We start from the raw sequence: 13362 nt of genomic DNA, 5'->3' as shown, positions 1-13362 counted from the left end.
AGGGTTGGGCCGTATCACTCACGTGTGTCGTAGAGATGTCGTTGCAGACTGCGTCTCACTGTCTCTGCCCCGTACACCACAACAACAGACCCAACTGCACAGCAGGACTGGTACCGGAGGGAACTGGACTCACTTAGAAATGAGTGTTAGCTTGTCCCCTCCCTGGTCTATATACATATTCATTGCACTGTGTCTCCTGAAAAAAACTTTATTTTGGGGTCAGATACACATTGCAGTACCAGCTTTCACCATGTTAGGGGCCAAGCCATTCCATAGACAGAAGCAGAACAGCGCCCCCACCCATGTATATGCTGCAGCAAAGTATTATTGAACTAGAATTAAAGGACAAGCAAAGCCAAATACACTGGGGAGATTACAATAGGTTAGAGACTGCCACCTTTAAATAAAAATGTACTGCCCTGGGGAACAATCATTTCTGTCTAAATACACCCCCAGCGCTATTAATGTCAGACGTGATGTTTAACTTCTCCTTGTGCTCCACTCTCCTGTGATATCAATGATGGAGGAGTTCCGGCTCTCTTCCCTTGTTTTGTGTCACTCTGCAGCAATATGGCCAAAACAGGACACCGTCTGTGATGCCTCCTATACAGGGAACTCTGAGTATCACTCATGTATTATAAGGGATAATGTACCCCCTACTGTAAATGATAAGGATATTAGAAGTCACTGAGGGGTTGTTCTGTGACCATATAAAGGCACAAGGCTGCAGGCTGAGTTATACAGGGAACTCTGAGTATCACTCATGTATTATAAGGGATAATGTACCCCCTACTGTAAATGATAAGGATATTAGAAGTCACTGAGGGGTTGTTCTGTGACCATATAAAGGCACAAGGCTGCAGGCTGACTTATACAGGGAACTCTGAGTATCACTCATGTATTATAAGGGATAATGTACCCCCTACTGTAAATGATAAGGATATTAGAAGTCACTGAGGGGTTGTTCTGTGACCATATAAAGACACAAGGCTGCAGGCTGAGTTATACAGGGAACTCTGAGTATCACTCATGTATTATAAGGGATAATGTACCCCCTACTGTAAATGATAAGGATATTAGAAGTCACTGAGGGGTTGTTCTGTGACCATATAAAGGCACAAGGCTGCAGGCTGAGTTATACAGGGAACTCTGAGTATCACTCATGTATTATAAGGGATAATATACCCCCTACTGTAAATGATAAGGATATTAGAAGTCACTGAGGGGTTGTTCTGTGACCATATAAATCGGGTCCTCAAACTTTTTAAACGGGGTCGGTGCACGGTTCCTCAGACTGTTGGGGGGCCGGACTATAGCATACCTCCCAACTGTCCCTTTTTCGGAGGGACAGTCCCTCTTTTGACAGCTCAACCCGCAGTCCCTCATTTGTACTGGAAAGTCTTATTTTCTATGCACTGAACAGCCAGAAAAAGAAACGTTTCTCACTTAATTGGCTTTTAGCAGAGGGCACAGAACAGCTAACAGGTGCAAATAAGATACTTTGTATCAATTTAAAGACACAAAAAAATAGTTTTTGCTAAGGAGAAATATTCTACAAACTTTCATAACCTGCCAAATTTTGTAAAATGAACATGGTAATTAGGGGGTGTGGCCACAGAAAGGGCGTGGTCAAACATTTTCGCTGTTCTACGTGTGAAATTTTTTTTTGTCCCTCTTTTTACTTCCAAAATTTTGGGAGGTGTGCTATAGTTTGAAAGAAGTGCAACCCGGCTCCTTTGGCCCCCCTTAACATATAGAAGCTGTTGGGCCTGGGATAATTGTCCCCCCAGATTCTAGCTATCTGTATAACAGAACCAGTGGCTGCACAGATCCTATCTGATCCCCATTGTAAGCAGCAGTCCTGTCCTGCTTTATGGCAGCTGAGATTCTAGCTATCTGTATAACAGAACATTCTGTCCCAGTGGCTGCACAGATCCTATCTGATCCCCATTGTAAGCAGCAGTCCTGTCCTGCTTTATGGCAGCTGAGATTCTAGCTATCTGTATAACAGAACATTCTGTCCCAGTGGCTGCACAGATCCTATCTGATCCCCATTGTAAGCAGCAGTCCTGTCCTGCTTTATGGCAGCTGAGATTCTAGCTATCTGTATAACAGAACATTCTGTCCCAGTGGCTGCACAGATGCTATCTGATCCCCATTGTAAGCAGCAGTCCTGCCCTGCTTTATGGCAGCTGAGATTCTAGCTATCTGTATAACAGAACATTCTGTCCCAGTGGCTGCACAGATCCTATCTGATCCCCATTGTAAGCAGCAGTCCTGCTTTATGGCAGCTGAGATTCTAGCTATCTGTATAACAGAACATTCTGTCCCAGTGGCTGCACAGATCCTATCTGATCCCCATTGTAAGCAGCAGTCCTGTCCTGCTTTATGGCAGCTGAGATTCTAGCTATCTGTATAACAGAACATTCTGTCCTAGTGGCTGCACAGATCCTATCTGATCCCCATTGTAAGCAGCAGTCCTGTCCTGCTTTATGGCAGCTGAGATTCTAGCTATCTGTATAACAGAACATTCTGTCCCAGTGGCTGCACAGATCCTATCTGATCCCCATTGTAAGCAGCAGTCCTGCTTTATGGCAGCTGAGATTCTAGCTATCTGTATAACAGAACATTCTGTCCCAGTGGCTGCACAGATCCTATCTGATCCCCATTGTAAGCAGCAGTCCTGTCCTGCTTTATGGCAGCTGAGATTCTAGCTATCTGTATAACAGAACATTCTGTCCCAGTGGCTGCACAGATTCTATCTGATCCCCACTGTAAGCAGCAGTCCTGTCCTGCTTTATGGCTTTATGTTGGGAATGAGACATGAGCCCCTTATCCCTCTGGGACACCCAGCAGTTCCATATTGTTCTTCCCCTATAGTTAAGCTCCGTCTCCTGCCCCATTACCCTCCAATAGCGACACTGAGCCAGGATCCAATCAGGGGCCAGGGCACAAAGTGACACATCAGAGACGACGCACTTACCTGACATGGGATTTTCTGCTCCAAGCTGTTACCACGGGAACAGGGAATACCTTGGAATAATTATACACACATCACCATGGCAACACCAGTAAACTGCAGAGGCAGCCAGAAAGCTTTGTGCTGCAAATATGCTGATTGTGCATCTCCTACAGACTCCTCCCCTGCACTGCCAGTAACCAATCCTGTGCCTTCTCTGTCAGACAGGGCTGGAATACAAAGCAGCAGCTGCAGCCTTCCAGCATTGCTTAACGCCAACTCCCAGCATCCCCTGTCAGATGGTTCAGCTCCCAGTTGAAGGGGTTAAATCACCCCTCTGCATCAGGATTAACCCTGAGAAGGCTGTGCTGTATCTACGGCTATTGCTGAACAACAATTCCCAGCATCGACTGACACAGGGAGTTCTAGTTCAGCATGTCATGATGTTCAAGCAGGTGCTGAAATAAAAGTCTGTCCCTCAAGATAATAAAGAAAACCCTGCAGTGATTGGGGTGTTGCTACTGACCCATGTGATGTTACATGAACTCCTGATCTGCCAGTCGAGGAGAAGATGGCAGTTTGTACAGACATTGGCAGTGGTCAGTAGTGACGGCTAATAAATTCACCAGGTGCAAATTTGCAGCGAATTTTCATTTCCGCCGCTGGCGAATTTAATTGCAAAACACCGGATACAATTTGCCTGTGAAAAATTTGCATTGTCCAAAAAATTTGGGTGCGCATCAGAATAGTTGCGTGCATACAAATTGTTGCGCGTCAAATTTATTCGGACGCCCATTGACTTGAATGCAACAGAATAGGCGCGCGTATAGAAATGGCCTCTTATAGACTTATGTGTAGCACCATGGATTCTGCAGAAACGTTATTTCATTTCTACTATGTACTGTATTACTGGATACGACAATAAAATCCACTTGACTTGAATTGAAGACCAATCATTTTGATGCCCATTGACTTTAATGTGTTTCGCAAATTTTTGGCCGCTTCGCGAATTTTGAGGGATATTCACTAATTTTTAGGTGAAGAGGAACGGGACAAATTCACCCATCACTACTGGTCAGTCCTATTTGAACTGGTTTCCATAAGCAGACATTGAAACTCATGTATTGGTGCTGAACTTTCCCAGAGGTTGAACCTGTTTAATCTGAAGTCCATTGGCAGAGGTCAGACCTGTTTGATTTGGAGTCTGTTGCCGGAAATCGACCCTGTTTGATTCAGAGTCCATTGGCAAAGGTCAAACCTGTTTGATTCAGAGTCCATTGGCAAAGGTCAAACCTGTTTGATTCAGAGTCCATTGGCAGAAGTCAGACATGTTTGATTCAGAGTCCATTGGCAAAGGTCAAACCTGTTTGATTCAGAGTCCATTGGCAAAGGTCAAACCTGTTTGATTCAGAGTCCATTGGCAGAAGTCAGACATGTTTGATTCAGAGTCCATTGGCAGAGGTCAAACCTGTTTGATTCAGAGTCCATTGGCAGAGGTCAGACATGTTTGATTCAGAGTCCATTGGCAAAGGTCAAACATGTTTGATTCAGAGTCCATTGGCAGAGGTTGAACCTGTTTGATTCAGAGTCCATTGGCAAAGGTCAAACCTGTTTGATTCAGAGTCCATTGGCAGAGGTTGAACCTGTTTGATTCAGAGTCCATTGGCAGAGGTTGAACCTGTTTGATTCAGAGTATAACAATCTGTTTACCTCGGATCCCAGAGGAAGGTAGCTGATCCAGGAGAACTGATGGTAACAGGAACCTCTCTACGGCTCCGGTATTCACCGACGCCCTTTTGGGGCCCCGGGCTTTCTGCTGCGGAGGTGGTAGAGAAGCCAGGCGAGTTACCAGGAGCGAAGTAACAAGGGATCAGGCAAGGCGTGGTCAAGTGCAGGCAAAGGTCGTTTCCAGAAGACGGGTTTCAAAGAAGCGAAGTACCAAGGGGTCAGGCTAAGGCGTAGTTAAATGCAGGCAGAGGTCGAATTCAGGCAGCGAAGGTTCGGAGGTCAGGAAAACAGGCAGAGGGTCAAAACCAGGAAACTCGAACAACCAGGGCTTTAGCAGGAACAGTAGGAACTGAAGCCAGCTTGGGCAATGTGAGGAGGAAGAGGAAGGTATTTAAGGGAACAGGAACCAATCAGGAGCAGGCTGTGGAAGACAGACACATCAGGGACCAATAGGTATTTAAGGGAACAGGAACCAATCAGGAGCAGGCTGAGGAAGACGGACACATCAGGGACCAATAGGAAGCCAGGCGCCTAAATTAGAGGTCATTGCTCCTAAGTATGTGAGCGTCCATTCCTGCGCAGGCGTCCGATTTGACGTGCACGGGCGCCTCGATGCCGGCGCCCAAGTTGATGCGTGCCTGCGCTTATGCGCCGGCGCTCAAAACCAGCGGCGGGTGTTACACAGAGTCCATTGGCAGAGGTCAGACATGTTTGATTCAGAGTCCATTGGCAAAGGTCAAACCTGTTTGATTCAGAGTCCATTGGCAAAGGTCAAACCTGTTTGATTCAGAGTCCATTGGCAAAGGTCAAACCTGTTTGATTCAGAGTCCATTGGCAGAGGTCAAACCTGTTTGATTCAGAGTCCATTGGCAGAGGTCAAACCTGTTTGATTCAGAGTCCATTGGCAGAGGTCAGACATGTTTGATTCAGAGTCCATTGGCAAAGGTCAAACCTGTTTGATTCAGAGTCCATTGGCAGAGGTTGAACCTGTTTGATTTGAACCCTATTGTCAGAGGTTGAACCTGCAGAGGTCAAATCAGTTTGTCCTGGAGTCCATTGCCAGAGGTTGAAACTGTTTGGAGTCCATTAGCAGAGGTCAAACCATTTTGATTTAGAGTCTGTTGAGGTTTGGAACCCATAGGTGAATGTGGAACCTCTTTGATTTGCTATTAGTGGTGATGTTTAATCTGTTGAACCTGGTTCTGGCTGTGGTTGAACCTGTTTGATTTGATTTTTTAGCAATGGCTAAAACTGATTGTCACAGGAGGAGACACTGAAACCTCTGCCTTTTAGTAAGTGCAGCTCCCTCCCAGTTCAACAACTCCCAGGGGCCCCAGTTGCCTGGGACTGGCAGACTATCCATGAAACCCCCACCATGAAATATGACATTTCTGCAAACTGAGATCCCAATGTTAATCAATGCGTGTGCTGCGTATTACTCATCAGTACTGAGTATCACTGACCTAATCTGCCCATTGCACAATGACTCATAGGCACCGATCCGGCTCCTCTCCTCATCTCTCCTGTCACGACCCAAACCTTTGTTTCAAACGACCCAGAAAGGAGCAGAGATTCAGTAAAAAGGCAAAACAAGTGGAAAAATGTCATTTATTCATATAAATCTAAGTTTTCTCCCTGCAGCAGAAGTTAGTGGGGTTGCTGGGTCCCTTTAACTATTGCAACGCCCAACCTAATTCCTGGGTGCACCCAGGGTGCTGCTGGGTATTTGTTTGTAAAATAACCTGAGCATAACTTTCAATACATCTTTGATTATAAGCTCTTGTGGGCAAATCCCTGCTCTTTCATACATGCAATAAGAAAATAAGAATTGCAGTAACTTACTGCTGCCACTGGGTGGCGCTGTTTGATTGCTATTCCTGGCATAGAATTACACAGACAGGACCAGGGACTGAATAATCACCAACTGCAACTGTGTGAATGAGTGGGATGAGACAGCGGATCTGTCGCTCAAAGACTGATTCATTTAATCTGAAAGCTTTGGCTGTCAGGGAACTCTGGGAGTTGTAGTAAACGGCAGCGGCATCAGCCTTAAACAGGACAATCAGAACTGGCTAATTAACAGTTAATTCAGACTATTACACCCGCTGATATCACTGATACCCCCTCCCTCCAATCTACAGGGGGGCAAAAGAGCTCATGTAATGCCCCAGAAGGTCTCTTGTCTATTGACAAATCCTAAGTTTCTCCCATGTGATTGTGTCTCATGATTTCATCAGTCTCTATATTTGCACAATGACATCACTGCTGGGAAGAATCCTCACTATTGCCATGGACCAATCAGGTGCTGAGCTGCTGTTTGTCCGCAATTCCCAGGCTAAACAAGGGGGTAAGGGTTAAATGCAGCTGCCGGGACACCTCCTTGTCTGACCTCATCGGCTCATTCACCTGAAAAGTCAATGCCTGGAGTCTGCTGAGAACAATGACATCATGTGGTTGTAGTGGAGGCAGGGCTGTTTATTCCAGCAGAGAAGGGGGTCATCCTAGTGTTTGTCTTTGGGAATAAAGGGACCTGCCCTTGTCCTACTACACACAGTGCTCTGAGTATCTTGGGGGTACAGCCCCTGCCGATATATTTGCAGCAGCCGCACCCCTAAAATCAAACAGCACCAGTTCCTGTATATTCCTGTATATACTTCTATATACTCTATACACAGAACCTCAACCTACATTGCTAGCGGGGTTAACCCATTAAAAATGGAGTCTAAAGGTGACCAAACACGGCCCAACAAAAGCTGCTGACTTGGTCTTCATCCGATGAGACTGTACGTCTCTCTATAGGGTCCAATCATTGGTCCAACTGTTGGATCGGCCTGATTTGACTCAGCGTCTCTTTCCCCTTGAAGAAAACTTATTCTGAGTATTGCAATAAGATCACTATAGAAACGGCACTGCCTTAACCCCAGACATGCCAGTAAGAGCACTACAGAAAATGGATAACGACCACTGCTTTAACCTCATACATGCCAGTAAGATCACCACAGAAAATGTATAATAAGCGCTGTCTTAACCCCAGACATGCCAGTAAGATCACTGCAGAAAATGGATAACGAGCACTAGGGATGCACCGAATCCAGGATTCAGTTCTGGATTCGGCCAGGATTCAGCCTTTTTCAGCAGGATTCGGCCTAATCCTTCTGCCTGGCCGAACCGAAACCAAATCCTAATTTGCATATGGAAATTAGGGACGGGGAGGGAAGTCGTGTGACTTTTTGTCACAAAACAAGGAAGTAAAAAAAAATTTCCCCTTCCCACCGCTAATTCGCATATGCAAATTAGAAATCGGATTTGGTTCGGTATTTGGCCGAATCTTTTGCAAAGGATTCGGGGGTTCGGCCGAATCCAAAATAGTGCCTTAACCCCAGACATGCCAGTGAGAGCACTGCAGAAAATGGATAACGAGCACTGCTTTAACCCCAGACATGCCAGTAAGATCACTGCAGAAAATGGATAATAAGCGCTGCCTTAACCCCAGACATGCCAGTAAGATCACTACAGAAAATGTATAATGAGTGCTGAATTAACCCCAGACCTTGAGTAACTTCCCCTTCAGGTTATTTGGGTTTAGGGCCTGACCTACTTGAACTAGTCAAACAGACTGGGCAGCATGAGGTGCTGCAATGAGAATGGGCAGAGAGCTGGTCATGAGATTGGCAGTGGGTATATTGTCAGGAACAGACTCTGTGCTGTACTCACGGTCACACTGTCAGACAATGAATCACTCCCTGACCTGGGATAAACCAAGTGTAGGGACCACTACTCACACTAACAGACAAATGCTTGACCCCTATAAACGGGACACATGGAATGTGCAATTTAGGAAGACTCTATTCATTTATGAAAACTCTCCTCCTCCAACTTCCAAGACAGAACAGAAGTCGGTAACATTTGGGAAGGGACAAAGGAAGGAGAAAGAACAGACGTTGGCCAAAGGAGGAGGACAGAAGAGTGAGAGGGAAACATAAAGAGGGGAAAATAATAATAATAAAATAATAATTCTCTGCTGAACAAATGGGTGGCATGTGCTAGTGCCTTATTTATGGGCAAGGAATAATATGGGAGTATTGGGCCCTGCTAGAAAGCCTGGCCTGGAGCAGGACTGAGGATGGAGCGGCAGGTGGAAACGTTTCCTTCTGTTCATAGACGACAGTCAGTTGTTCTTGGCTCCGCTTTAGACACCAGCTGGAATCACGGGCACAAGATGCCCAGTCTGCCGATGGGACAAGATGGCAAGAGGGAGTCACACTTTTGTCCTCACTCCGACATGAACAGTCAGCGTCCGTCTGTCACATCTCTCCCTCCCCATCGCTGTCACTTCTGAGTGGCTCTGGGCCGAGACAGACAATGGGGAGCCCGGGGGAGAGGGCACAGTTACACCTGCGTGCCACTAACTGTCACCGATTATCAGCCTCGGAACAGAGACAGAGGGGCCCACGTTATTCATCGTCTCCATCTGTCTGTCCCGTGGCCACGCCAAGCACCGATGTCATGCCCAGCGCCAACTGCTAATAGAGTGGGGAGCCAATCGGGTCCCACCAGTGCCAAGAAGCCCACAGTTGGTGACGGGCGAGGCCAAATCTGCTGATGAAGAAGAAAAAGTTATGAGCAGAGATGAGCGAGTGTCATTAGAGAAAACCTTTTTAGTTACGGGGTCCGTGTTATCCATCCGCCGTGTCAGTGACTGAATAATACTGGGGGGCACATCTACAAATACTTTATACTGGGGGTCATTAGGGGGAAGGTTTATACTGTATATTCTCACTGTGCTTCTGTCGGTTTCATCTCACACTCCAAATATATACAGGCAGGTTTGATATGACCATAGATTGCAAGCTCCATTGGGGGAGAGGCTCATTAACAGTGTTATCTAAGGAAAGCCTTGAAAGAACACAAAGAAATGTGGTATTTTCTAGAGTTGGGGGAGACATAGGAGGAGTGGTGCCACTTTATAGATCTGGTAAGGTCTCACCTAGAGCTCTGGGTTCAGTTCTACAGACCCGATCCCCAGGGGACAGAGAGAGACAGTGATACCACTTTATAGATCCCTGGTAAGGTCTCACCTAGAGCTCTGGGTTCAGTTCTACAGACCCGATCCCCAGGGGACAGAGAGAGACAGTGATACCACTTTATAGATCCCTGGTAAGGTCTCACTAGAGCTCTGGGTTCAGTTCTACAGACCCGATCCCCAGGGGACAGAGAGAGACAGTGATATCACTTTATAGATCCCTGGTAAGGTCTCACCTAGAGCTCTGGGTTCAGTTCTACAGACCCGATCCCCAGGGGACAGAGACAGTGATACCACTTTATAGATCCCTGGTAAGGTCTCACCTAGAGCTCTGGGTTCAGTTCTACAGACCCGATCCCCAGGGGACAGAGAGAGAGACAGTGATACCACTTTATAGATCCCTGGTAAGGTCTCACCTAGAAATCTGGGTTCAGTTCTACAGACCCGATCCCCAGGGGACAGAGAACAGTTGATACCACTTTATAGATCCCTGGTAAGGTTCTCACCTAGAGCCTCTGGGTTCAGTATCCCTACAGACCGCGATACCCAGGGGACAGAGAGTAGAGACAGTGATACCACTTTATAGATCCCTGGTAAGGTCTCACCTAGAGCTCTGGGTTCAGTTCTACAGACCGATCCCAGGGGACGAAGTACCGATCCTGTAAGGTCCAGAGTCGGTTCAGACAGACCGATCCAGACAGAGGGAGACAGTATACCACTTTAGATCCTGGTAAGGTCTCACCTAGAGCTCTGGTCAGTCTACAGACCCGATCCAGGGGACTACACTTAACCCGGTTCTCACCTAGGCTCTGGTTCAGTTCAAGACCCGATCCCCAGACAGAGACAGTGATACCACTTTATAGATCCCGGTAAGGTCTCACCTAGAGCTCTGGGTTCAGTTCTACAGACCCGATCCCCAGGGGAAGAGAGAGAGAGACAGTGATACCACTTATAGATCCCGGAAGGTCTCACCTAGAGCTCTGGGTTCAGTTCTACAGACCCGATCCCCAGGGGACAGAGAGACAGTGATACCACTTTATAGATCCCTGGTAAGGTCTCACCTAGAGCTCTGGGTTCAGTTCTACAGACCCGATCCCCAGGGGACAGGAGAGAGACAGTGATACCACTTTATAGATCCCTGGTAAGGTCTCACCTAGAGCTCTGGGTTCAGTTCTACAGACCCGATCCCCAGGGGACAGAGAGAGACAGTGATACCACTTTATAGATCCCTGGTAAGGTCTCACCTAGAGCTCTGGGTTCAGTTCTACAGACCCGATCCCCAGGGGACAGAGAGAGAGACAGTGATACCACTTTATAGATCCCTGGTAAGGTCTCACCTAGAAATCTGGGTTCAGTTCTACAGACCCGATCCCCAGGGGACAGAGACAGTGATACCACTTTATAGATCCCTGGTAAGGTCTCACCTAGAGCTCTGGGTTCAGTTCTACAACCCGATCCCCAGGGGACAGAGGACAGTGATACCCACTTTATAGATCCCTGGTAAGGTCTCACCTAGAGCTCTGGGTTCAGTTCTACAGACCCGATTCCCCAGGGGAACAGAGAGAGAGACAGTGATACCACTTTATAGATCCCTGGTAAGGTCTCACCTAGAGACTCTGGGTTCAGTTCTACAGACCCGATCCCCAGGGGACAGAGAGAGAGACAGTGATGACCCACTTTATAGATCCCTGGTAAGGTCTCACCTAGAGCTCTGGGTTCAGTTCTACAGACCCGATCCCCAGGGGACAGAGGAGAGACAGTGATATCCACTTTATAGATCCCTGTAAGGTCTCACCTAGAGCTCTGGTTCAGTTCTACAGACCCGATCCCCATGGGGACGAGACAGTGATACCACGTTATAGATCCTGGTAAGGTCTCACCTAGAGCTCTGGGTTCAGTTCTACAGACCCGATCCCAGGGGACAGAGACAGTGATAACCACTTTATAGATCCCTGGTAAGGTCTCACCTAGAGCTCTGGGTTCAGTTCTACAGACCCGATCCCAGGGGACAGAGAGAGAGACAGTGATACCAACTTTATTAGATCCCTGGTAAGGTCTCACCTAGAGTCTGGGTCTACAGTTCTACCCCGATTACCCACTATAGATCCCCTGGTACTCACCTAGAGATTCTACAGATCCCCCAAGGGACAGAGAGAGAAGTGATATACATTTATAGATGGTACTCACCTCTGGTTCAGTTCACAGAACTCCCTGGATAGGGTAAGTGTCTCACCTAGAGCCTCAGTTCTACAGATGCCCGATCCCCCAGGGGCAGAGAGAGAGACAGTGATACCATTTATATCCCACTGGTAAGGTCTCACTAGAGCTCTGGGTTCAGTTCTACAAGGGGGACAGGAGAGAGACAGTGAAAGATCCCTCTCACCTAGAATTCAAGTTCTGATTCTGCCAGGGGACAGAGAGATGAGACAGGTGATAGGCAGGCTAAGATAGCCCTAGATCAGTTCTACAGACGGATCCCAGATAGAGAAGACAGTGATAAACCTGACGTTAGTACCCTGGTACCTCACGGATATGAAGATGTGATTCCTGATCTAGTTACTTTATAGACTACTGTTGAATCACAAACTACAATGAACCAGACTCCCCAGTTTGATTGCCGGTGAGCTCAGACATCTCATATACCAGAAAGTTCACCTAGAGGTTGATCTCACTCACCTCTCTGGTTCAGAACATCTGACAAGAGAGTGATACCACATTATAGAAAAGGTCTCACCTAGAGCTCTTTCAGTTCTACAGACCCGATCTATAGCCAAATCCAATCGCATCTCTACAGACCCGATTAAGAGAGAGAGACAGTGGATAGATCCAAGGACTAGAAATCTAATCAGACCCGATTTTGAGGTCCCACTCCTCAGGAATTTACTTGATGATCCTGGTAAGGTCTTATGGTTCAGTATCATCAGATACCCCTCCCTGGTCTCACCTAAATCATGAATACCACTTTATAGATCCCTGCAAACAATTAGTTTTCAACGAGCTCTGGGTTCAGTTCTACTCGATCTGATGGGGTCTCACCTAGAGAGTTCTACAGACCCGATCCCCAGGGGACAGAGAGACAGTGATACCACTTTATAGATCCCTGGTAAGGTCTCACCTAGAGTCTGGGTTCAGTTCTACAGACCCGATCCCCAGGGGACAGAGAGAGACAGTGATACCACTTTATAGATCCCTGGTAAGGTCTCACCTAGAGCTCTGGGTTCAGTTCTACAGACCCGATCCCCAGGGGACAGAGAGAGACAGTGATACCAACTTTATAGATCCCTGGTAAGGTCTCACCTAGAGCTCTGGGTTCAGTTCTACAGACCCAATCCCCAGGGGACAGAGAGAGACAGTGATACCACTTTATAGATCCCTGGTAAGGTCTCACCTAGAGCTCTGGGTTCAGTTCTACAGACCCGATCCCCAGGGGACAGAGACAGTGATACCACTTTATAGATCCCTGGTAAGGTCTCACCTAGAGCTCTGGGTTCAGTTCTACAGACCCGATCCCCAGGGGACAGAGAGAGACAGTGATACCACTTTATAGATCCCTGGTAAGGTCTCACCTAGAGACTGGGTTCAGTTCTACAGACCCGATCCCCAGGGGCCAGAGACAGTGATACCACTTTATAGATCCCTGGTAAGGTCTCAC

Source organism: Xenopus laevis, chromosome 8S (assembly GCF_017654675.1).
Source record: "Xenopus laevis strain J_2021 chromosome 8S, Xenopus_laevis_v10.1, whole genome shotgun sequence".
In the NCBI taxonomy this organism is placed as follows: Eukaryota; Metazoa; Chordata; class Amphibia; order Anura; family Pipidae; genus Xenopus; species Xenopus laevis.
Note: the sequence above shows the minus strand (reverse complement) of the source record.